The sequence below is a fragment of the Bubalus bubalis genome, chromosome 22 (genome assembly GCF_019923935.1).
Source record: "Bubalus bubalis isolate 160015118507 breed Murrah chromosome 22, NDDB_SH_1, whole genome shotgun sequence".
NCBI lineage: Eukaryota > Metazoa > Chordata > Mammalia > Artiodactyla > Bovidae > Bubalus > Bubalus bubalis.
Window position 1 is genome coordinate 24,099,208 of NC_059178.1, and position 27,189 is coordinate 24,126,396.

General features: G+C 43.8%; 1 protein-coding gene and 1 long non-coding RNA gene across 5 annotated transcripts in view; one reads left to right on the top strand and one right to left on the bottom strand.

The window, feature by feature from the left end:
- DLGAP1 (DLG associated protein 1) overlaps positions 1-27,189 on the top strand; it is a 785,192-nt gene that overhangs the window by 401,252 nt on the left and 356,751 nt on the right. The window lies entirely within an intron of this gene.
- On the bottom strand, positions 17,314-24,784 carry LOC123331208. Its single transcript, XR_006547731.2, has 2 exons — positions 24,645-24,784; positions 17,314-17,794 (listed from the first exon to the last, which is right to left on the bottom strand). It is a non-coding gene; the product is annotated as an uncharacterized LOC123331208 (long non-coding RNA).

Genomic DNA, 27,189 nt, shown 5'->3' on the forward strand with positions numbered 1-27,189 from the left:
AGCAGGCAGGGATTTTGTCTTTTTCATCCCAGGTCATTTAGAACATTATTTAGAAGATTGTACACCACAAAAGCATGTTGAATTCATGAACTTTAAGTCTGTTTTTCTTCTACAACACCATCCTGATGCCTCTTAATGTATCAATAGTATTTCATAATTTGATCATAGTCAACCCTAATATCTGCAAGATGAGTTGTTCCCAACTCCACACAAACTCCTTCTGGCTAGTATTTTTCAAATGTTACAAACGAGATCAGGTTTTTCATTCAGGTAGATGTCAACTTGAGAATTAATTGAAGTTGCCACACTGACTATATGCCCTCACTCAAAAATATTTGATGGTAATTATATGCTTTTTGGTGTCGTTCAGCATTTTGTGCTCTGAATTTAGGCCACAGAAAAGAAAGATACCATGCCTCAAGTTGTGTACAGAATTGTGGGGTTTTTTGTTCTGTGTTTCAGTTCTATTACTACAGCATTAAAAACAACAGGAATCGCCCTTTGGGTACTTGGGGTTTGAAATGTAAAGCAGAACTTGCGCTCTGTTTTAGATTTGGAATTAACCTAAATTTGGCTACATTTCCCACCACAGACAGTTAATTCTCTTAGTAGAATCTTTTTTAATTGGGATATAGTTGCTTTACAACTGTGTGGTAGTTGCCGCTGTACAATGAAGTGAATCAGCTATTCATATACATATAGCCCCTCCCTCTGGAGCCTCCCTCCCACTCATCACACACCCGTCTAGGTCATCACAGAGCACCAAGCAACTATTGTATATTAACACAGATATGTGGAATCCAGAAAAATGGTACAGATGACCCTGTTTGCAGAGACACACAGAGAGAATGGGCATGTGAACACAGGTGGGTAAGGAGAAGGCGAGATGAACTGGGAGACTAGGATTGACATATACACACAGCACCGTGGGCTGCTAGTGGGAATCTGCTGTATAGCTCAGGGAGCTCTTAGCTCTTATAAACCTGCAGGGGTAGAAGATTCATTCATCCCAATTAGACTATACTAGTTAAGACTCCCTCATTTTCATACCAAATCCCCTTTGTCCGCAGGTTTGTACTTTCTTCCTCTATTTACATGCCACCTCTTAAAAACCCTTGCCTGATAAAAGCTTCCACTGGTTAAAGCAAACCTCATGCTCTAGTAATTCCTGAAACACTAAGTGTATTAAAAGCTACAACGCTTCCCTGGTAACTCAGCTGGTAAAGAGTCTGCCTGCAATGCAGGAGACCGTGGTTCAATTCCTGAATCAGGAAGATCCCCTGGAGAAGGAATAGGCTACCCACTCCAGTATTCTTGAGCTTCCCTGGTGGCTTAGATGGTTAAGAATGTGCCTGCAATGTGGGAGACCTGGGTCCAATCCCTGGGTTGGGAAGATCCCCTGGAGAAGGGAACAGCTACCCACTCTAGTATTCTTGCCTAGAGAATTCCATGGACAGAGGAGCCTGGTGGGCTACAGTCCACGGGGTCACAGAGTTGGACACAACTGAGCAACTTGCACTCAGTTCCACGAGTGTCCCCCTGAGAGCCTGCCTTGTACCTTTGCTGTGCTAGGTCTCAAGAGTATATAAACTGGTCATGGGTCCTTTTGCTAAAAATCCCTTTTCCTTCAAGACTCTTGCTTGTCAGCCTATTCTTCCCTGGTGGTTTTCCCAAAGTGCCAGCATTGAGGTGCGGCCCCCTGGGGGATTCATATACCACACTGAGGACCCCCATGTCTACTCCCAGGCCCCGTGCTCCTAGAGTTGTTCATGTTGTCATCTGCCTGTGGGGACGTGTGGATGCCCAGGAACACCTCATACACTACAGATCCAAAGCCAAGCTCATTATCTTCCTAACTTAACTGCCAGGTCTACTCTGACTCCTTTCATCCTGTATGACATCCCTATTCACACGATGGACAGGTCTATGGCCGACCATGGAAAACATTGAATTGTTTCCTTAGCTTCTACCCATAATAGACTTGATTCCTGAATGACATAGATTCTACTAAAGATAGGACACCTCTGGCCTGACCTCTCCTTTCTACCCACACCACCACTTTTTCCTAAAGTAATTTATCCACTCTTTAGTGTTTTTTGACAAGATTTGAGGATGGATGGGTATTCTACATACATACATATTTGAGAGTCATATTTTGACCTCCTCCTCCTAACTGTATCTAAGGAATGACTCCTATGGCAATGGAGGTAGCCTTGTTGGGTGGAAATATGAGCCCCACACACACATGCAATTTTACATTGTCTAGTATCCACATTGTAAGAGTGAAAAGAAACCAGTGACGTTAATTTTACAACTACATTCAATTTAAGCCAATGCATCTAAAATATTAAAAACTATAAATTACATTAAAAATGTTAATAGATAGCTCACAATCCTTTTTCTTTGTTCAAAGTCCTCAAAAGTCAAGTGTCGATGGCCTCATGGGGCCAGTGGCTATTATATTCGATGACATTATTATAGGGGGTGAACTGGAGTGGGGCAAACATTTATAGGAATGGTTATATTAATACCTATAGCATCAGTGAGTGCTAAGGCCATATATTAAGATACTGGCAATGAAAACAAAGAACCAATCCATAATCACACTGGAAAATATGAAGGGAGCAATCAGGAAAGAACTTATAAAGCTGACAGAATCAAACTGAGGATAAGACCACAGCCCAAATTAGGGGAAATGTTGGTCAAAGGGGAAAACTTGCAACAGTAAGCAAATAATTCCTGGAGATGTAACGCACGGAATCACGATTATAGCCAAACATCCTGTATTATACACCTGAATTGCTCGAGACCAGATCTTAAATGTTCTCACCACAAGAAAAGAAATGATCACTATCTGATGTGATAGAGGCGTGAGCAAACACTAGGGTGGCAGTTATCTGAATATATAAGCGGGTCAAGTCAAACACATTGTACACCTTAAATTTACAGTCATATCAATTGTGTAATTATCATATCAATTACACATACATGTCAATCATATCTCAAGTCAAAACGAAACGTCATAGCCTAAAATACACACAGGAGAATGGACCTTCAAAAATGAAGTTTAAGGAAAATCCCAAGAGCTAGAGACACAGGTCCAGGCACTGGACAGGGCAGGTGAGTCAGTAATTAAGGCAGAGCCTTGGGAAGAGGAAGGTATGCAGAACACCTCATCTTCATGCATCAGAGCATCACTGAGCCCAGGCAGCTGGACCCCCTCCTCCAAGCTAAATGGCTCAAGAACTGTTGTCTCAACTAAGTGAAAGCTTTTCTGCTGGTTTCTTTTTAAGAGAAACAGACTGGAACCTGGGGGCATTCAATGGGGCCAGCGAGGCTGGTGTCGGCCACATGACAGGGCACTGAGGATGTATTTGGAGGCGGGACTAACAGGAGAGGCCCCAGGCTTTGCTGCAGGGAAGGGCCGATCCCTCTCACCCGCCTTGCCCTCCCCACAATGATGGAAGGCAGACTGCTGAGATCAGAACTCACATTAATGCAGAAAGTTAATAGGATTTCTTATTTCAGCTCAGGAAACTCAGTCTTCAATCCTGTCCTTGAATATAAGTGTGAACAGAAAACCAAGAATCATCAAACTTTGAAAGAAAACCCTTCAAAGAGAAACATCGAATGCAACAAATTGAAGAACTCACTCCAAGGAAACAGCGTCAATAGAAAACGAAGACAACTTGAAAATAACCATGAAAACAAGATAATCCTCCTCCTCAAATCTTCAATGTTTAACAAAATTAGAACAAGCTACTATTTTTTAAATTCCTGGGAATTAACTATATGGTCAAAAAACAAATACACAGTTTAAAGATTGGAGAGCAGAAATGAATGTTCTGGAAGGGATCTCTAAAATATCATGTAAACAAATGTCGGGATGGGTAGAAGGGGATGAGTCAGGACATGTGGGAATAGGAAATAGAGCCAAATCGGAGACATCTGTCTAATAGAAGTTTTAGAAGAGCAGACACTGGAGGAAAGAAAATGCTGAGTGACTCTAAAGAAAACTTCCCTGTACTGAAGGACACAGCATGGTTCAGCTCCAGAATATTCAGATATAAATACATATGCATATATAAAATCTTCAAGGCAGAGGGAGGGGGGACACAGATTAATTACAAGGGAGTGAGGAGCAGGTGGGCCAGACTTGTCATCAGTGACGCAGGGTCAGCACCCTTGGGGCTGGCCTTCCAAGCATGGAGAGTTAATGAATAGCAGCTTGTGCCTCATTCATACTCAAATTTAATGTGGGAAAACAGTGTACGGAGTAAACTTTACCAAATGAGGTCCTTTCTTAAAAAATAACTAGATTTATTTCGGCAGATTAATCCAAGGAGGAGAAAGGGATAAGGGCATTAGAAATAATACTATAGGGAAAGTCTTACCACGAAGGTTTAAATGCCTACTTGTACATGATACAATAAAAAATAAAGGCTCAAAACTAAAATTCCCAGGTCTTTTCACAAAATCAATATGCTAGGGTATTATCTTGATTCCAAGGAGGAGCAAAGTATTAGATGTCAGGTGTCGCTATCACCAGGAAAGCCTTTACTGTTTATGCCTTGGACTCTTAAGGATCTGCCCAATCACATCATCAATCCTCATCCCGTTCTGACACCCAAGCAGCAGGGACCGCTGGCCCAGGCACCCTGCTTTAGAAGGTCCACCATGGCCTTCCTCTGACTATGCCCCCCACAGTAGCATGAAGAGTCTGTGGGCTCCCCGAAATCACGCTTCCCATCACCCCACCTGTAAACCACACTCCACGTACCTGGGAAGCTACAATTCCCAGCCGGGCCACCCTGAACCAACCTCCGTGCCTGCCTAGCTCTTCCCCAGTTCTTCCCTGCCTCCCCTCCCCCGCCCCCTGCCCCGGCTGACTGGGCACCAGTTCCCACACCTCTCCGAGGAAGCCTGGCCAGGGGATGCAGCTTGCAGGGAGTGTGGGCTTTCAGCAGAGCCTGGAGTCACATGCAGGTGCCCATGCACATCCCACTCACAGCACGGGACGCATCCAGGTGTGGGAAGAGAGATGAGCAAGGACCCTCATTTGTGTCCCTGTTCTAAGCCCCCAGAGTGTTAGGGACTGGGCTCCCCTCTACCTCAGCAGAGCAAAAAAGGCAGCGAAGGGAGAGACAGTTCAGTTGAGGAAGCAGTGAGGTTGAGAGCGGTGTTCGATAAAACACCATCCTATTTGGCTGTCGGAGAGGGAAGAGATGAAAGTGCTCAGAGGTGTCGGGAGGTTTCCTGCACGAGGTTAAAAGTGGCCTGAACACAGGTATGCTCGTTACTGCACACGGCACAGGAGGGAGGCCCACACGGTTTCTTTCCTCCACTGGCTGCACGACCCCCGCCGTAACCTCCTCCCTCCCTCCCATCTCTTTCTCTGTGGTCTTTGCACAGCTTGGCCTCTTCGGCCGTTGCCCTCAGGGGCCCAGAATGATGACGCTAGTCCTAAGGGATGTTCTTAGACAATGATGTCCAGAGGCAGGAAAAGAGCCAGCCTGTCTTGGGGTCCCTTCTATAGAGTCTGAAAGGTTCCTAAAATCTCCCCCAAACCCCCAGGTCTCACCTGCCAGAACCCACCACTGGCCAGAAAAAGTGTCTTTCCCCTTGGCCAGCACTGATTCCAGGTGGCCCTGAAGCACAGGCCACCAGGACCCTCGACCAAACCAAGGCTCTATCGGCCAGGAGAAGGGGGTGTGGCTCCTGGGGGAGAAGGCCAGAGGGCCAAGGACTGACACTTATAGCGGGGAGTCTGCAAGTGGAATCCCCAGACCCACAGCATCACCTGGAAACTGATTAGAAATACAAATTCTCCCACTTTACCCCATACCTCTGAAATCAACATCTGTGGGAGTGGGCCTAGCAATATGGTAACTGGGGTTCCCAGACAATGAAATTTTTTCCATGTTTGCACTCAGGTTTGAGAATCATGGCCTGTGCCCCCTACCCCCCTCACTATCAGGATGAATCCGCAAAGCAGAAGGAAGAGGGGAATGAGCATGTATCTGTGAAAGCCATCCAGGCAGGAAGGAGCGAGTTGCTGGCAGCATCTAAGGCAGTGAAGAGGCCTGGGTTTTACCTAGAGAGAGCTTAGGAGGACAGGAAATTGATCAACTGAACTCAAAGCAGCGACACCGCAAGCAAAGGGCTTAAGGGAGGCCTGTGCAGCTTAAAGGCAGAGGGAAAAAATCCAGTGGAAAACTGAAGACACAGGGAATGAAGTAATCCTCAGGCAAGGACTTACCCGGGGACAAGAAGGGAGAGAAATTAATGCCATGTGTTTCTACACCTAAACTGCCTGACAGGTGCAACTGTTAAGCGTTTGGGATGCGGCTCATCGGAACTGAAATCTGCCATCGACATAAAACGCCCTCTGTACCCAAGCCTCAGATAAAAAGAGAAAATAGATGATAACCCCTCAGTAATTTTATACTGATGACTTGTCAAAAGCATAATGCTTTTTGATAGATGGTTTTAAATGTAGTCTCAACATTAATTGCCCTTCTTTTTCTTCCTTAATGAGGCTTGTGAAATTTTCACTTGCATTTGTGGCTCACATACTGTTTCTGATGGAGAAGTCTGGTCTAGAGTGAAAGAAAGTCTAATACGTTTGAAAAAAAGTGTAGAAATGTCAGGTCAACATAAGGATCTAAGGAAAACACCACATGCAGTTGTTTCAAGATTCTCCTCATGTTAAATTACATCTTACAATATTGAGAGGAAAAACGTTTCTGCCCCTTAAAAAGAAAAAGAAAAACAAACAAACAAACCCTAAGGAGATTATAAAGATACACAAGTTAACCGATAAAAGACGGGCTACTTATTTAAATCTGTCGAAGAAGAGATGAATTCATTGAATGAGGATACAATTTGTTGATGAAATTTCTTCCATGTTTGCAAGAAGTCTCCAACTAGTAGGTTGAGCTAAACTACTGGTGGATAAAGGAAGGAAAAAGACCAACCATCATCCCCGGCTTTTTTGGGTTCATGCTCAAGCAGAAAGATCAAGGTGTAAGAATGAGAGGTCCAGCAGTCTTCTGTGTGATGTTGTAGGTGAGTCTATCTCAGAAATGCCTCAAATGTCTATGAGGACTTGGGAGTCCTTAGGGACCTAGGGAGGGTCTGGTACTAGTGACTCCGGCCAGTGGGAGGGCAGTGCTCACTGGGCGCTTTTTAAAAAGGCAACTTATTGCCCTCTGCATAGGTGTCACTCAAAAACTTCCTCTCCATGCTTGGAGGGCACACAGGACAGAGAAAAGATGCTGCAGAAAATAGGCTATTTATAACTCCATATTCTCAAATTTCACAGAACCTTCAAAAGCTTTTATCTTCAATAGGATTAAAGTACAGCAACATGGATGGACCTAGAGATTGTTCTGCTAAGTGAAATAAGTCAGACAAGGACGAATATCACATATCATGGTATCACTTAAATATCATATGATATCACTACAAAAAAGATACACATGAACTTATTTACAAAACAAAAGTAGACTCACAGACATAGGAAAAAAAATTTACGGTTACCAAAGGAGGCAGCTGGGGGTGAAGGGATAAGTTGGGAATTTGAGATGAACAAATACACACTACTAAACATAAAATGGGCTTCCCTGGTGGTGCTAGTGGGGAAGAACCCACCTGCCAATGTAGGAGATGTGGGTAAGAGACACAGGTTCTATTCCTGGGTTGGGAAGATCCCCTGGAGAAGGGAATGGCTACCCACTCCAGTATTCTTGCTGGAGAATCTCATGGACCATGGACAGAGGAGCCTGGCGAGCTACAATCCATAGTCAGACGCAACTGAAGTAACTTCACATGCATGACGTATATAAAATAGGTAAGCAACCAGGACCTACTGTATAGCACAGGGAACTATATTCAATATCTTGTGAAAGCCTATGATGGAAAGGAATCTGAAAAAAAATGTGTTTATATAGATATGTAATGAATCACTTTGCTGTACATGTGCCAAATTGTAAATCACCTATAAAAAAGGATTAAGCTGTTATAAACTTTCTGTTTCTCAAATTGTGAACTCTGTTTATCTCCTTTTTCTCAATCTTCATGTGTTTTCTTGGCTGATCCTAAGTACTTGACTTGGCTAAGAAACTACTTCCTGCTCATTCTGTAGTATTTTTTTCTTCTGCCATATTGTATTTTCTCTTATTTTCTTTTAATAATAGCCTTGAAGTTTCCACTACAACACCAGACTGTAGTTCTCCTCTTTGGTACTCTGTCTCGAGAGCTCCATCTGCCTTGGTCTCCTTGGACTTGTCTGGAGACAAGTTACTACAAGGCAAGTGATACAGTGTTCTTGCCTGGAAAACCCCATGGACAAAGGAGCCTGGTGGGTTGTAGTCCATGGGGTTGCAAAGAGTCAGACATGACTCAGTGACTAACACACACACGTGCGCACACACGCACACACACACTAGCAATTTACAGACCTTCTGAGAATTTCCTAATCTCATATTTATCATTATCTTAAAAAGTTCTTCACATGTTTCTCAAAGACAATTCTGAGACTTTCCATTTACTTAAACACAATGCTGTGAAACTAGAGAGATAAGTCAAATAACTTTTTGCTTTAAAATCATTAAGTGTGACTGAAATTTTCTAGTGTGAAATAGTTTTCTTACTTTACTTATTAAAACATTGTTCAACTTGCATTGAAGTACGTTCACTGCTTGATCATCCTGTTAATCATCTTCCAGTATGTCAGTTAAAATAAAATCTGTTCACACCACTTAACATCAAATATCATGTTTTGACAGTTTGATATCAGAGGCTTCTGAACAGGGATTGTGCCCTGCGGGGCCCTGAACGGCATCACATAAACATGACTGTAATTTATGATGAGAAAGGAAATGTTTTTAAGATAATATTTTTTTTTAGGAAGAGAGCTTAATTCTAAAATATGTTTGACCTTTCAGTTCTCTTCGGTTTTTATCTTTTCAACATTTGACCATTTCCTTCCTTTTACAGTAAAATACCCATGCATTTGCAAATGATAAACCACTGCCTATAACCTTCATACACTGAGAAAAAAATATATATATATATTTACCTAATGTTGAGGGCAAGAGATGAAGTGTCTTCTCAAAATAATAATGGTGAAAGAGTTTTCTGTCTTCAGTACAGTCTGACAGAGATAGAGATAAAAGGGCCCAAGCAAAAAGTCTTGGATGAAAGAATTTCATCTAAGCCATAGAGTCCAGTCCCTTCAGCTGTTTCTTTCCATCTAACTAGAGCCTAGTTCTAGACGCTGGGGGCTGTGCCTGGCCTGACTCAGCAGTGGAACCAGCAGGCCAGCCATGGTTCCATGGTGTAATGATGAGCACTCTTGATTCTGAATCCAGCGATCCAAGTTCAAGATTCAGAGAGCCTAGCTAGATGCGTCACCAACTCAATGGACATGAGTTTGAGCAAACTCTAGGAGATGATGGGGGACAGGGAAGCCTGGCATGCTGCTGTCAATTGGGTCACAAAGAGTTGGACATGACTTAGTGACTGAACAACAACAACAAGAGCCTCAGTTCAGTTCAGTTGCGTCCAGCTTCTTGTGACCCCATGGACTGCAGCACGCCAGGCTTCACTGTCCATCACCAACTCCTGGAGTTTACTCAAACTCATGTCCATTGAGTCAGTGATGCCATCCAACCATCTCATCCTGTGTCATACCCTTCTCCTCCCACCTTCAATCTTTCCCAGCATCAGGGCAAGCTATGAAGAGAAGGCGCAGAGCTTCCATGCCCCCTACAGGCATGTGTTTTCCATCCCAGAAGCTCTCCAAACCCCGTCTTTTGGGGGTTATATGGGTGCTTTGTTAGATAGGCACAGTTGATTAAAATATTGTCCACTGGTGACTGAACTCAGCCTCTAGCCGTCTCCCCTCCCCAGAGGTCAAGGAGATGCTAGTGAAGGTTCCAACCCTACAAGGCCATGGTTGGTTTCCCTGCCAACCAGCCCCCATCCTCAGTTGTGGTCCAAATAGGCACCTTATTAACATAACAAAAGACCCTTGGTAGCTCTCTTCTCTTAGGAAATTCCAAGAGCTTTGAAAGCTCTGTGCCAGAAAAAAGGGATGAAATATACATTTCAAATATACTTTTCTCATTTCTCTAAAAGCTTCGTGTGTGTGTGTGTATGTGTTATACTGATTGAAATATCAGACATCATTTAAGCATCAGTACCTCAATGGTTAAAATATTTCCATTTGGAAAATTTCAAGTAGAACCCTAGTGAGAGAGTCAATTTCTAGGTAGGTTGATAAAAAGTCTAGGATCCCTGAGGAGGATAGAGGGGTCTGGAGTTCTCAAGGAGGAGAAAAGGACAAACCCTTTTTTCCTACATTACTTTGTCTTAGTCAATATAACAAAGTATCCTGCTTGAGAACCTTTCTCCTTCTTGAGAACCTTCTCACTAATCTTAAAATGTATATTATGGGAGTGGGTCTAGTAGATCTTTCTATTGTTAGTTCTAATCCTGTTATCTTAAAATGTATATTGTGGGAGTGGGTCCCCTAAGACCTTTAGAACCTTGAGACATTCTTTCGATTTACTGTAATAACCAATTTAAAAAGTATATAGCTCTCTTGATGAGGCACTCTCCATCCCCCTTCTGATGTCTATTTCAGAAGCTTTTCCTGTCCCTTTTTCACATTAATAAAACTGCTACACAAAAGCTCTTGAGTGATCAAGCCTGGTCCCTGATCCCGGATCCAACATCATTCACTGTAAGCTATCACTGGGACATACCATTGCAGGAGCTAAGGAAGTCCAAAGGATTGTTTACTCAAAAATCTGAGCTAAAGCAGTTTCTGAAGACTTTTCATTTTTTAAAGAATTAGCTTATTTTCTATGCTGTATATTTGGTTTATAACTAATCAACTTGGAGAGCACCTTCGGTCTCCTAAGAGCTGAACGTAGAACCTAACCCTGGTAGAAACTCAGTTCCCTGGTGGCTTAGTGGTAAAGAATCTGCCTGCCAATGCAGAGACGTAAGAGATGAGGGTTCTATCCCTGGGTTGGAAAGATCCCCCAGAGAAGGAAATGGCAACCCCCTCTAGTACTCTTGCCCTGAGAATCCCATGGACAGAGGAGCCTAGTGGGTTACAGCCTGTGGGGTCACAAAGGTTCAGACATGACTTAGCAACTAAACCACAACAAAATATATAGATGAATTATGCCATCATTAAGTAGGCAAAGAACCCCAGACATCAATAGAGGAACATGTCACAATCTGTCTTGAATGGTTTAGAGAGATTCAAGTGCTTATTTACTTATCATAAACTCTCTCTTACCTGTAATTTTATTTCATTGCTTATGATTCTGTGGCAATGAAGATAAATTGCTCTGCATCCTCCAACATTGTTTGTATATTTAAAGATAATATTATTCACCTGATAACCATCTTTCTTTATGTAAGACAGTCTCACTGAAGTTTGATAAATGAATATATGTTTATTTAAGTGATCACGATTAATTTAGCCTCTTCTCTGTGAACATTCGCCATGGTTCTGTTTCTAATTTCAGCACACTCTTTTGCATCACCTCTCGCCCAGCTCAGTCAGTTGAAGCACAAGGCTCGTGGGATCAAGGCTGCAGGTTGAAGCTCAGCCAGGTCACTCTGGGAAAACAAACCCCTTGCAATGGTCAGAAGCCACCCAGGTATTTCTGTTTAGGTAACTGGTTAATGAGTATCACAAGGGGAACTAGTCAGCAGTGTGATGTTAACTCAGAACAGCCTTTGCATCAAAGGAAAACCTGGTCCGAAGCTATAGGTAGGCTTGATCACATTAACAGAAAACCATGATTTGCTTCCCTGGTGGCTCAGATGGTAAAGCATCTGCCTGCAGTGCGAGAGACCCAGGTTCAATCCCTGGGTTGGGAAGATCCCCTGGGGAAGGAAATGGCAACCCACTCCAGTACTCTTGCCTGGAAAATTCCATGGACTGAGAAACCTGGTAGATTACAGTCCATGGGGTCGCAGAGAGTCAGACACGACTGAGCAACTTCACTTTCACTTTCTAAAGAGCCAGGTGGCACTGGTGATAAAGAACTCACCTACCAGTGGAGGAGACTTAAGAGCTGAGGGTTCCATCCCTGGGTCAGGAAGATCCCCTGGAGGAGGGCATGGCTACCCACTCCAGTATTCTTGCCTGGAGAATTCCATGGACAGAGGAGCCTGGTGGGCTACAGTCTGTGGGATTGCAAAGACTCAGACACGACTGAAGCAACTTAGCACACATGTCAAAGAGCCAGGGGATTTAAAGAAAAATTCATTGATTTTTTTCATCTAGGATTTAAAAAATAAAAGCAGTAAAAATCATCCCTGAAGGGGGAAATGCTTTTTTTCCTCCCAAGTTCTGATCTGAATTGAAGGTCAAATGCTCCATAGATGGGGCATCTTGAAAACCAGCTAATCACTAACAAGAATGTATCAATTATATGCCATTGGGAACTGTCTCCCTCTAATATAGCAATTTCTACCATCCTGCATTTCCCATAAAATATCTTGATAATTGTGATAACGTGAGTCTTCAAGAAAATTAACATTTAGTTAATCAGTCAACTTTTCTCCTTTGAAAACCAAAGAGATCTTGGAATTACAAAAGATTTTAGTGGATGGATTTAAAATTAAGGTCAGAGCGCTTCCGTGGTGGCACTGTGGATATAAGAATCCACCTGCCAATGCAGGAGACACGGGTTCGATCCCTGATCTAGGAAGATGCCACATCCCACTAAGTCTGCGCGCCACAACTATTGAGCCTCTGCACCTAAAGCCCAGGAGCTGCAACTGCTGAAGCCCGGATGCCCTAGAGCCAGGGCTCCACGATGAGAAACCACCAAACAAACCCACAGCAACTAGAGAAGCCTCTGCTTGCCACAACTAAAGAAAATCCCGCACAAAGCAATGAAGACCCAGCACAGCCAAAAATAAGTAAATAAAAAAAATTTTTAAGTCAGAGAGTTAGATCAAACAGTAAATCAGTAAACAGCAGAAAAAGGAAGATAAAGAACCCGCGTACCAGTTTCAACATACTTTGACAGCTACTTTCCAAAAGTTTCCTAATATATTCATCAAAAGACACGCTTCACAGAAAAATTTTAAAGTCAACCATTTGAGAATTCTATCAACTGAAATGTATCAGATGTCTGTTTCTACTATATTACAGTGATGTCCTCCTCCAGAAATATTATGTATGTATGCCTATGTGTGCATTTGACACTTTTGAGTGCTGAAATTAAAAACTACTTTGACAAAACTACTGTTCATCACATTCTAATTCACTTATTTTGTTCTAGAGTATTAATACTTGAATGAGCTCCAGACAAATGCCATTAGGCCTGAGGCATCCGGCATCCGTGTAGAAACAAGATCACCTTTCTTCAGGTGTTGCTTACGGTCTGCTCACCCAAAACTACTTGATTTTTTTCTGGGTTTGTGTTTTTTTTTTTTTTTTTTTTTGCGAATTAAGTTTTATTGGGGACAAAATACGGACTGCAGCCTGGGTGACAGCACCCTTGATTTTTTTGTTTTAGTATGAAGGGCAGATAAGGTAACTTCGTACTTGAGTGACTAGCCCTCATGTGCTGCTGTTTGAGGCCCAGTTTCTCACTTTTTCTTCCCTGCCCCACGTTTGGATTCCCCTCCAGTCCGTCCGTTCCTTGAGTGTGGATTCCTGTCATCACACGTAGTAATTCACCTTGATACATCTGTGCTTTTCTTTTAAAACGCTGACCTATCGAAACCCTCCGTTTTATTATAATACTATAATTAGGAAAACACCATGAACAAACAGCCCCTTTTGAGGACTGGTAGGGGTGACATCAAATGAAGCGACTTAGCAGCAGCAGGGGTGACATCATTGGCCGGGTGAATTTGCCTCAGACTAGGACAAATGCAAGCAGAGGTCAGAAGAATCACTTTAAGCAGAAGTTGGGGCCAGTTCCTTTGCTGTCCCTGGTTCCTAAGTTTGGGAATTTCGGTGCCTCTCTATTCTCATTCACTCCTTCAGTTGGCTCGCATTAAGTCCTGATGCTCACCCACTAGGAAAATAAAAACCAACAATAGCAGAAATGGTCCCTGCCTTCACAGGGCTTTCTATGCTTTCTATTCGGACAGTTCAGCCAGCTGAAGTGGGCTTAAGTGTGATGCGCAGCTGAAGGCAGGCAGGGTCTCTGTGACTTGACTGTGACAGAAAGTATTTGGTTCCATGAGGAGGTGCCAGCTGACCCCCTGTTTGAAGGATGAGAGGAGTTAACTAGGCAGGCAAAGAATATCGTTGAATGATGAAATATTGACTTCTGCCTCTTTTTTGGAGTTCCTGTCCTGTTAGGTTTATTAACTAGTCCTGTAAGATTATGAGGGCTGCTCAAGCAATTGTACGCTGAGTCATAGGCAAAGAGCCCTGATCTGCTTGTTCCTGCACATGGAGATATTTAATTGGTAGCTTGAAAAATCTTTGCATAACGTGAACTTCTCACTCTGACTTTGGATCTCTGATATTGTTTTAAACCTGCATCCCTTCTAATGTTTCTCCTAGCATATATTAATACCATCTGTGTGTTAGGAGTTAACTAAATGATTTTGTTTTCCTTAAAGAAAACAAAATATCATGTGGACTACAGACTGTGTAGACAGGTGCTCCTCAGTAAGATACATTTTTTCCAATGTGATTTATGCTATTTAGTCTAATTATTACTAACACTTCACCCATCCTTTAAATGATCTTCTTAGAATAACAGATTTCTTTTTGAGAACAAAGAATAAACTAGTATTTATGCCAAAGGTTTTATCTATGTGATATTCAGTGCAAACAGTTACATGTTATATTAGGTCAACCACATGCAGTCAGTTCAGCATGACATAACTCAGATGATGTTGTATAAAGAAAATCAACCCTGAATATTCATTGGAAGGATGGATTCTGAAGCTGAAGCTCCAATACTTTGACCCTCTCATGTGAAGAGCTGACTCGTTGGAAAAGGCCCTGGTGCTGGGAAAGGCTGAAGGTAAAAGGAGAAGGGGGCAGCAGAGGATGAGATGGTTGGATGGCATCACCGACTCAATGGACATGAATCTGAACAAACTCCAGGAGATAGTGAAGGGCAGGGGGGCCTGGCATGCTGCCATCCACGTGGTCACAGAGAGTCTAACACAACTTAGTGGCTAAAGAACAACAATGTAGGGAAAAAAGCATTGTTTAATAAAGAAAGAATATTCTAACCATAGAGAAAGATGATGGAGCTGTAACAGCCAGAGTCCTGTGAGGAAAGCAGAACCCATGCCACATGATTCAATAGAGGTCGGTTAATATAAATAATTGGTTAGATGGTAGCAAGAGCTGAAAAACACCATAGCAACAGGAAACCTACACCACTCTGGAGCTGGGGCTGCTGCTGCTGCTGCTAAGTCACTTCAGTCGTGTCCAACTCTGTGCGACCCCATAGACGGCAGCCCACCAGGCTCGCCCATACACAAAAGATGTGTAACCAGAACCCAAAGCCAGAGCTGCGTCGCTTCTACAATAACCGATGTCACAGCAGCAGAGACAGAGAAATACCCTGACTTCGCCCTTCAGTGTCCTACCAAGTTTCCCACCAACCCAACCTAACTCAAAACCAGTTGCAGGGAAGGCTGGGCATGGAGTTTGCCACTAGCCTCGTGATGCACAGCAGGGGAGGGACAGACAGATGACTGGCTCAGAGCTACGAGGTGATGCTTCTTTTTCTTAACCTTTTCTCTGAAATCGTCTTTTCTCAGAGCCAGTTTTATCTGTTCCTTACCGAATGTGTTATTTTTTCCTTCTATACTTTCACCAATGTAGGCGTCAGTGCTTGGCTAGTCCCATGTTTAAAAAAAAAAAAAAAAAAAAAAACACACACACCAAACCAACTAGATTTACTCATCTGCAGTGCTTGAAAAGCCAGGCTAGAGGCATAGTCAGGCAATGTAGAAGTGCAAAGTACAAAGGAGGAATTCTGTGAAACTAACAGCAGCGGGGGACTAGGCAACTAGTCTGTGCGTGTGTGCGTGTATGTACAACTCAGTCGCTCAGTTGTGTCTGACTCTGCAACCCCATGGACTGTAAGCCCCCAGGCTCTTCTGACCATGGAATTTCCCAGGCAAGAATACTGGAACGGGTTGCCATTTCCTACTCCCGGGGACCTTGTCTCCTTCATCTCCTACACTGGCAGGCAGAATTTCTACCACTGCGCCACCTAGGAAGCCCAGCTAGTCTGTGCGCTTAGTCACTCAGTCGTGTCTGACTCTGCAACCCCATGGACTGTATAGCCCACCAGGCTCCTCTGTCCATGGGGATTCTCCAGGCAAGAACACTAGAGTGGGTTGCCATGCCCTCCTCCCACCCAAAGTGTACAGACTGGAATGTAGTGGTTATGATGGGGAAAATGGTGGGTTTAGGGATTGAGGGTGGGGGGCGGGTGTGGAGCATGGCGGCCCAACCCTCCCACCCTCAACCCTGCCTTCTCTATTGTTGAGATCCATTCTAGAAATCAAACACAGAGCTTTATCCCATTCATCATGTAAGGCTGCCCCCTAACAATATCAAGAACTTAGTGGAAAATCTTATAAATTCATCTACAAATTAAGGGAGGAAGTTCCAAAAGCATCATGTCAGGTTTTAAATGAAATGAAACAAATGTGATTAATTGTTTCATTGAATCAAAACTTGGTGTTAATTTTAGCAGTGACTCAGATCATTTCTGGCATCCTCTATTAGCAGCAAGTCAAAACCTTTAATTATGAGTCACTTTAGTCCACAGAGAAAATGATAGGACTTTTCCAAAAAGGTTTTCGTTGGTTAGAGGCCAAAATTAATTTTAATACTTGATAATTTTCTTCAGAGGAACTACTCTTTTAAGATTTAGGGGTGTTGGTGGTGTGTGTGTTTCAGATTTGGAAAATTCCCAGAAAAAAAATCTTCTTACTGATATGATAATGTAAACAATCTGATCAAGTAATAAAATATAATTATAGTTGGTCAAATCTGTTTTGAATTGGCTTGGGAGACAACTTAATTTCTTAATGTTTGACTTTATAGGGGAGCTGTAGATTTTTTCATTTTTGTTTTATGTTGGAGTCTAGTTGATTTACAGTATTGTTTCAGGTGTACAACAAAGTAATTCAGTTATACCTATGTCCATTGTTTTTCATATTCTTTTCCCATATAGGTTATTACAGAATCTTGAGTAGAGTTTCCTATGCCATACAAATGTTGATTTCTCTTAATTGACACGTGTTGCTATGGAAACCATACCATTGACACATGAGTCAAGGCCCTGGAGTGATCCAGTTTAATAAACAATACGAAGCACAGAGAACAAATGCACCAAACCATAGACTTCTTGCCTCATAACTCCCTCCCATATTGTCAAATTGAGCTAAACCACAGGTGCCCTGCCATCTGAGACAGCAGTGGAGAATAAGGAGGCTTTTATGGGAGAAACTCATCATTTTTGATCCTTTTAAAATTGTCTGTGCTACTAGAAGATTTACGAAATGAACGGGGAATAAGGTAATATAAGCTGTGAAACCCCTAATCAGACAAATGGTGATAGTCAGTTCGCCTGCTATAGCTTTCCGCCAGCACCAAAACCATCACTGGGCATCCTTGAGATCAGAGTTTGGGGGTGCAGTTTCCTAGATGAGGTATCCAAGGGCATCATCCCCAGTCTTGGCTTCTCTAATAATTTTCATCCACAGTGATTCTCAATGTGTCGTCTAAAATGATCTTCGGCATCTGTTCCTGGAACTGTACATTAATACTTTCATTATATTGGAAGGAAACCTCATTACTTGAAACTATTGCTTTACAGAAAATATGAACTCTCAAAATCCCATAAGAAGATGCTCTTATGTTTCTTTCATATGAAAGGTACTCAGCAAGCATATTTAAGAATTCTTGGTGGTGATTCTTTTCTCTTTGAAAAAAAATTTACTTTGACCTTCACGTTCACCTTTTTTATATCTACTTAAAAGTTAGAACCAACCGTACTGCTCATGGTACTCTAAGCCCTACATCCTGCCCCCAACTACACTATCTTTTAATTATTATTATATGTTCCCAAACTATGAGGCATGGAGAATGGTATATGTCTGCTGCTTCAGGATGTTTCTGTCTTATCAGGTGGTTCATACTTTGGCTGGCAAGTCCTACTTTCTTCCTCAATCACATTATTGCTGCTGCTAAGTCACTTCAGTCGTGTCCGACTCTGTGCGACCCCATAGATGGCAGCCCACCAGGCTCCCCTGTCCCTGAGATTCTCCAGGCAAGAATACTGGGGTGGGTTGCCATTTCCTTCTCCAATGCATGAAAGTGAAAAGTGAAAGTGAAGTCGCTCAGTCATGTCCTACTCTTAGTGACCCCATGGACTGCAGCCTACCAGGCTCCTCCATCCATGGGATTTTCCAGGCAAGAGTACTGGAGTGGGGTGCCATTGCCTTCTCCGAATCACATTATTAGACAGTGGTAAAGAACCTGCCTGCCAATGCAGGAGATTTAAGAGATATGGATTCGACCGCTGGGTGGGGAAGATTCCCCTGGAGAAGGAAATGGCATCCTGCTCCAGTATCCTTGCCTGGGAAATCCCATAGAGGGAGGTGCCTCGAGGGCTGCAGTCCATGGGGTCGCAGAAGAGTGGGACACGACTGAAGGGACTTAGCACAGCACACAACACGGACATATTCTAATAGATAATGTTACTGAGCTTACATACCAGGCACTGTGAAAGATTTCACATGTATCGATGTTAACTCCCTTGATCTTCATGTCAGTCTCATGATGTAAATATTCTTACTATTCCCATCTTAGAGACAGGGAAACAGAAGCACAGAGAGGTTAGTCAAGGGTAGGTGAGATTCAGACCCAGGCTCTCTGGCCTCAAAGTCTGGCTCTGAGACTCTTAGCTCAGATATAAAGAATTGGAAGGGTTTTTGAAAAGAAAACAAATATGATAAAAGGCTACCCCATCGTTTGTTAAAAGCAACCAAACTCAGTTGTTAGGGAGTCACTTTCTCTGTTTCCTTTGGAATACTGTAGACAGGTTCCAATCCCTTTGTGCCTCTGCAGAAGACTGGATGGGTCCCTCTGTCCACCCCAAAGGCACACCAGGGACTCTCTCGATGAAAATGTGATTCTTACAGATGGCCCACAGGCACACGGAAAGATGCTCAACATTACCATTACAGAAATGCACATCAAAGCTACAATGAGTTACCACCTCACACCAGTCACAATGGCCATTAAAAAGTCTTCAAATAAGTTCTCTGATGATACCACAATCAAAATAGTGTCTCGTCATTAAGTGAACCCAAGCCTGGCACTCTATGAAGTCAGACTTTTCAATACCCAAGTAAAGTTTGTTTTTCCTTTTCTCCTTCCTTCCTCCTAAAATATATATTTCTCAATTTAACCTCTTTGATTCTTGGAAAATGACAGAAGAGCAAATTCAGAAGTTGAGGAAGACTATAGGACTCAGTGAAATTAAGATAGAAGACTGATCCTAGAAAACTAAATAACCAGAAAAGAGATGTGAAATAGGAAGCTGAATGGAGAACAGGAAAGACAATGGGAACCAATTTTCTGTGAAAGTGAACAGTAAAGAAAGCTGAAAATGAAACCACTTCATTTTTATTTTTAATAGCTGCATCAAGAGATGGTTTTCCTGGGGGGGGGGGGGGGAGGGGAAACACCTTTAAATGTTACTAGTCCTGATTCTCATCCTTTAGACTGAATCTTCCTCACCAGGTGCCCCGTTTCCCAAATTCTATCCAAACCACCAGCCCCCATATCTAGTCCCTAGAGGGAGGGTATATTAGGCGCAGAAATTAATTTTCTTCATGGTTTGGACAAACCAAAGAATTTTTCATAAGAATTTTTTAAACGATTTCAATTTAAGAAACATTAAGGATAGATTATGTGTTAGGATTAGCTCAAATGGTAGAGCGCTCGCTTGGCATGTGAGAAGCAGTGAGGTCAGTGACCACATCCTGCCTCAGGTTTTGGGTTTCCCTGGTGGCTCAGATGGTAAAGAATCTGCTTGCAATGCAGGAGACCAGGGTTCAATCCCTGTATCAAGAAGATCCCCTGGAGAAGGAAATGGCGATTCATTCTAGTATTCTTGCCTGGAGAATTCCATGGACAGAGTTGCTGTTCAGGCTACAGTCCATGGGGTCACAAAAGAGTCAGATATGACTTAGTGGCTAACACTTTCACTTCCATGGATTAGGTACTATACAAAATAAATTTCTCCCCTTGAGGGGGAAAACAAGCCCAGAACGGATAAAGGTTTCTGAATGTGACTCTGGCTGCAGACTGGCCCACGGAGGGGCACCAACAGCCCATCACATTTTGGTCCCTTCCTCCTGTTCAGGATGGATGTGAGGCTAGGTTACAAAGGGACCAAGACAAGCCCTCTCTAAGGCAAATGCAGTTGTTACAGATTCATATCCTATAGATGTGCTCATCCTTGTAAGAACTCGCTTCCAAATCGGAATGTGATTGCCCCAGGTCATCTCTTCTGTCTGGGGACCTGCCAGACCTCTGCTCCTCTGCAGCCTTGCCCTCCCAGTGAGGAGGTCATCTCAAGGGGAGATGGAGAGCTCGGACCACAGTCAGATGCCCGCCTCCTGACACCAGCACTTTTAGCTCTGAGGCCTCGGGCAAGTGATGTAACCTCTCTTTGGGCCTCAGTTTCATCATTCAGGAAAGATAACATCACTGAGGATCATTAAGACCATGTGTACAAATAGCTGGGCACTGGGCCCGGCATGTAGTGAAGGCTCTCAGCAAGGATTTGCTTCTCTTAGTGTTAATCAGATGGGTGACCCTGAATGACCCTTCTCTTATATAAAGGTATTTCTTTTTCTCCCTGAATCCCAGGAATCTTCCAGCTTCTGATCTTACAGTTTTCCCCTCTGCCTTTTCTGGAATTCTCTGTCTCCATATTCTGGGAATGAACCTTTTATCTTCATCTTTTATTTTCCGTCTGGCCTGTTCTGTTAGTCATACAGTTGTTAAGACCCCTTCCTCCTTTGCTCAGCCGTGGCCGCCCCAAGGCTCTTGCCAGCATCTCAGTTGAGGCTGAGTGGCGCCATGAGAGAAATGACACATCCCTGAGCTCACACCAGAGGCCAGGACATTTCTCTCCTGTCTGAACTGGTTTCCATGTCAATTTTGAGCCTTGTATCCTGTACCATAAGGCTTCCCAGATGGTTCAGTGGTAAAGAATCCACTTGCCAGTGCAGGAGACTGTGGTTAAATCCCTGGGTGGGGAAGATCTCCTGGAAAAGGAAATGGCAACCCACTCCAGTATTCTTGCCTTGGAAATCCCATGGACAGAGGAGCCTGGCAGGGCTGCAGTCCATATGGTGGCAGAGTCAGTCACGACTGAGCGACTGAACAACAGGGAACAGTCCCTGAACTATGTTCCTCATCTGGCAAGTGAGAACCCTAGAGCACGGGCCAGCTGTGAATTCCATCAAAGGTAAGTATGTCTGCCCCAGGTAGCAAGTTCCATTCACTCTCTGGTCTTCTGATTTACTAGAATTTAATCATTATATTTGGAGAGGGGAATGGCAACCCACTCCAGCCAAAAAGGTTGTTCGGGTAGCAAGTATGTTGTTCAATCAAGTTCTTAGCAAAAATGAAGAAGATATCTTCTAGTTTTACTTACAACCAAACTTTTTGACCAACCCAATATTTCTGTGTTTACTGCATGTTTAAAGTATTGTGGCAACTAGCAGACATTGCCTCCGACAAGGGAGGAAAACGCTCTGCAGCTTCGTCTTGACTTTCTCCTCCACGATGCACTAAGGTGTTCACTCGCTCCTGCCAAGCTCCTTAACAGACTAAAGGATCTTTTACATGCCATTCCCTGTGCCCCCTCCCGCCTCCCTTCTCAGGAAACACAAACCATCTCACTCATCTCAGATCCTCTGTTTGTTATGTGGACTGCACATCTGTCTTTTAAGACTCTGTAAAGAGAACAAATAGAAGAGGTTTCCAAGCAAGCTGATGCCTTTTCAGAAGTCTGGATGACGAAGACAAGGGTATAATCTTAGGGCTAATCGGTCTGTTTAAAGATACATCTAGGCCTGAGTACAGGGCCAGTGCTTGATGTTGTTGTCCAGCAGCTCAGTCGTCTCTGACTCTGTGCAACCCCATGGACTGTAGCACACCAGGTTGCTCTGTCCTTCACCGTCTCCTGGAGCTGGCTCAAACTTGTGTCCATCGAGTCGGTGATGCCATCCAACCATCCCGTCCTCTGCCATCCCCTTCTCCTCCTGACTGCAGTTTTTCCCAGCATCATAGGACTTGAGTTTACCTAAACTAGGCAGTTACCTGTCTAAAGTCCCAAGCCAGAAAATGCTCTTACACCCCAGCACCCTTAGTAAGGCAGTGCTGGGAGAGAGGTCAAAGTACTGACTTAAATGGGGTCCACTGGATGTATTGCAGCATTACAAATTACCCCAAAACTTAGCAACAAGAATTCTGGGAGTGTTTATAGTTGACTGTCAAACAACACTGGGGGGGGGTGGTTAGTGGCACAGACCCTCTGCCCCCAGTTGAAAATCCACTGTAACTTATAGTCAGCCCTCTGCATCCCAGGTCTTCCGTATCCGTGGCTCCACATCCTCAGATCCAACGGTCCGCAGATTGTGCAGTACTGTCGTATGTACTAATGAAATAAACCCATTTAGAAGCGGATGCGCGCAATTTAAACCTGTGTTGGTTGAGAGTCAACTGCATTTGCATGTTCTGGCTCCGGCTCTCATGAGGTTGTGCTGACGATGTGACCAGCGGGGTCCAGGTCTCCCTTACACTTCACAGGGGCTAGAGGATTTGATTCTGAGATGCTTCATTCGAGTGCTGGGTGAGTGAACCAAGGTCACTCTGGTTGTGGCAGGAGGCCTCAGGTCCCAGCCATGTGGACCTCTCCACGGAGCTGCTTCCCCCAGAGCAAGTGACTGAGAGCAGGGCACCAGCCACGGTGGCATGGATGTCCCAGCCTCCAAGTCCAGAGAACAGGTGGTGGTGGTGTAGTCGCTCAGTCGTGTCCGATTCTTGCGACCCCGTGTGAGACTCCAGCCCACCAGGCTCCTCTGTCCATGGGATTCTCCAGGCAAGAATACTGGAGTGGATTGCCGTTTCCTTCTCCAGGGGATCTTCCCAACCCATGCTTCGAACCCAGGCCTCCTGCATCGCAGGCGGATTCCTTACTGACTGAGCTATGAGGGAAGCCCCAGATAACAGGGCACAAGCCAAAACAACATGGATGACCCAGCCTTAAAGTCCCACATGGTCAAGGAATTTCTGTAACATCCCCACTGGTTCACAGGTCAAACCCTGGTCCATGTGATAAAGAACTAAACAAGTGAATCTCAGGAACCAGTGGTGGTTAAGGACCATCTTGGAGACTAGGGACCACAATAAAAAGATTTTTATAAACTACATGAGTTTATTGAAGAATTGCTCACTACAACTTGAGACTGTTATTTTTGTCGAGCCTCAGGGGTCAAGACCCTTTACTCTTGAGTTCAGCATGTTTCTTGATTCACGGCATGTTACCACCGCTGGGTTAGCACAGACTCTCTTATTATTATTGCATGTTTTTTAAGATGGAGAATTTCCATTTATCTCCCTCCAGTAAGCCTTAATGTCTATCCTTGGATATACATGTATGTACGTATATATGCCTGTAAGCTACATGAGGTTTGAGGGCTATTTTTTAAATGATACAGATGATCTTACTTGCAAAGCAGAATAGAGACACAGATGTAATGAACAATATATGGATACCAAGGAGGAAGTGGGGAGTGGTGGAAGGAATTGGGAGTTTAGGATTGACATGATTGGTACTGTGTATAAAATAGATAACTAATGCATAGTATAGGGAACTCTCCTTAATGCTCTATGGTGATCTGAATGGGAAGGACATCCAAAAGGGAGGGGATATATGCATGTGTGGGCTTCCCAGGTGGCTCTGTGGTAAAGAATTCACCTGCAAAGCAAGAGATGCAGGTTCAATCCCTGGGTCAGGAAGATCCCCTGGAGAAGGAAATGGCAACCCACTTCACTATTCTTGCCTGGGAAATCCCATGAACAGAGGAGCCTGGCGGGCTACAGTCCAGGGGGTCGAAGAGTCAGACATGACTTAGTGACTAAACAGCAAATATGTATATGTATGACGTTCATTTAGCTGTACAGTAGAAACTAACACAACATTAAAAAGCAAGTATACACCAGTAATTTTTAAAATATACATCAATGGGATTGTGCCATAGGTGTTTGTCTTACTGAAGTGTACGCTTCATACCACATTTTAGATATCTATTCCTGTCCCTATTTGTAAGTTAAGTTCATTGCTGCACAGTAGTCAGTCATATACAGAGGTCACATTTTACCTGTCTCCTCCCTTCTTGTTGGTTACCTTGTCCTCCAGCCGCCTCTCCCTCGGGCCACACAATCTTGAACACAGTGTACACCAGACCGTGGCCACAGACCGCCACCTCTGCCTTCACTGAGCTCCAGTCCATCACCTGCTGCCTGGATCACCCTGCCACCTGTAATTCCCAAGCTATCCGCTATAATATAGTCTTACCCAGCAGCCAGCAATGATGCTTTTAAAGAGTGAGTCATCTCATGTCATCCACTTGCTCCAAGCCTCGAGGGGCCTCCCATCCATCTCTGTGACATCTGACTGCCCGCCCCGGGGCCACAGGGCCTGGCGTGATCTGGACCCTGCTTTCCTGCTGAACTCTCCCTCCAGCCTTCTTGCTTCCAACACTCCAGCTGCATGGATCTCCCTTCTTTGATTCTTCATTCCAGCACATTAATTGAGCAACCACTATCTGCCCAGCATCCTTCTAGGTACCCGGAGTACAGCAGTGGACAAAATAGGCCTTCATTCTGATGTCAGACAGCCACCAAGCACCCAGGCTCCTGGCCTGGCCCTTGCTGTTCCCTCCCCACCTGCAGTGCTTCTCCCCACATTTCTATATGATCATCCCCTCTCAGCATGTGGGTCTCAGCCCAGGCTCCTCCCCAGAGAGGCTCTCTCTGACCTCATCATTTCCTCTCCCCACAGGCTGCCTTATTTTCCCTCAAATCCCCATCATAACTGACATTATAGGTTCAGCTCTTCAGTATCGGCTCCCTGGCCAGACTGAAAGATGCAAGGGGACAGGGCATTTTTTTATTGTTTCCAGTGACTGGGTCCACAACCGCAAAGTGCCGACCGTTTTATATTTGTGTTTGTGTTCTGACGCCTGTGTTACTGCCAGGAGCTCAGATGACACAGCTCTCAGCGCACTGGCCTCAGCCACACCAGCTCATCTGCCGCTTCCTATCCACGCCGAGCTTGGAAACTAGACAACCACAGCTCACAATAGCAGCCAGTGACTGCCCAGCGCTTTCATCCTCATGACAATCCAATCAGTTGCAGTCTATTATTATCCCCACTGTTCGGTTTAGGAAACTGAGGTTTGAAGAATATAAAACTGCATTTCTGGTGACTCAGCTAATAAATGTCAGAGCCAAATTAGAATCGGCACAGCCTGGCTCCAAAGCCCTCATGCTTAACCATAGCCATGCAAGCCTATCCCTTTCTAGAAGTGCATAGAAAGAAAGAAAAATTGACTCAGTGTGTTGGAGAGGGCCACCTATCAGGAAGGGGCATCAACTTTGATATATGCCCATCGTGGTTACTTCTGACTTCTGATTCAGCACTGCATCTCAGGGAGATCACAGTATCATGTGTGTGTGTGTGTGCCCAGTCATGTCTGAGTCTTTCTGACCCCATGGACTTAGCCCACCAGGCTCCTCTGTCCATCAGATTCTCCAAGCAAAAATACTAGAATGGGTTGCTAGTCCCTTCTCCAGGGGATCTTCCTGACCTAGGGATTGAGCCCACGTCTCCTGTGTCTCCTGCATTGGCCGGCGGATTCTTTACCGCTACCTCACCTGGGAAGCCCTGCAAAGCATCCCAGGGCTATTCAAAACAGATAACTAACAAGGACCCACTGTGCAGCACAGGGAACTATACTCAGTATTTTATAATAACCTATACGGGGAAGGAATTTGTAAACAAGTTACAATTATCATTATATTAATATCACTATTAGGTCAAACTAGTTTGTATCTTTTTTTTTTTTTTAAGAAATTGGAGTAAAATGAAGGAAATAGATGTGAATAAACCATTTTTTAATATAATTAGCAATCAGTCCTTAGACGTTTGAACCTGGAGAAAGGGAAGAACAAGGTCAATGGCCACTTCAAAGAATAATTCACAGGTTTAGAGACTGGGCGAGCCTAAAGTGCTTTAAACTTTCCTCCTTGTCATAATGAAAAGAAAATTCTGCCATGGAATCAGTGACAATGCATATCAATATTGTTTGTAAATTAAGCTATAACTATTAAGAAAAACCAGCAAACAAGAAATAAAGAGTTTATATTAAATCTTTTTCTGCTTTAAAAAAGAATCTGAAAAAAAATAGATATATATGGAGGAGGGCATGGCAACCCACTCCAGTATTCTTGCCTGGAGAATCCCCAAGGACAGAGTAACCTGGTGGGCTACAGTGCATGGGGTCGCAAAGAGTCAGACACGACTGAGCAGCTACACCCAGCACAGAACTCTGTATGTGTAACTGAACCACTTTGCTGTACACCTGAAACTAATATAACATTGTAATCAGTGATTGTTGTTTAGTCACTAAGTTGTGTCCAGCTCTTTTGGGACCCCAGGACTGTAGCCTGCCAGATTCCTCTGTCTTCAGTTAAAAAAAAGAAAAGAAACACAAAGTATCAGGGGCTAAATTCTAGGTGTGTAAGCTATATTCTCTAAGCAGCAGAGTTGCAATACATGCAGGAGAGTAACTTGAAAGCATGTGTAAAGTCACATGATCTAGAGCATCCCCTCCACCTCCTCCATGCTTCCAAAGCTGACTTCTCCTGCGGGTACCCACGTTAAACCTCCATTCACATCTTGTTCTTTCCCTGTTCATAAGCCCTCCATGTGCTCCCTCTATAAGTCTCCTGCAAATTGACTTTTAATAAGAGTTGGGGCAGGTAGCTTATGTGTCAGAGCTGACTTGAAACACCCACACAAGCTGACCGTCTCTCTCTCCATCAACATCCATCAGCTT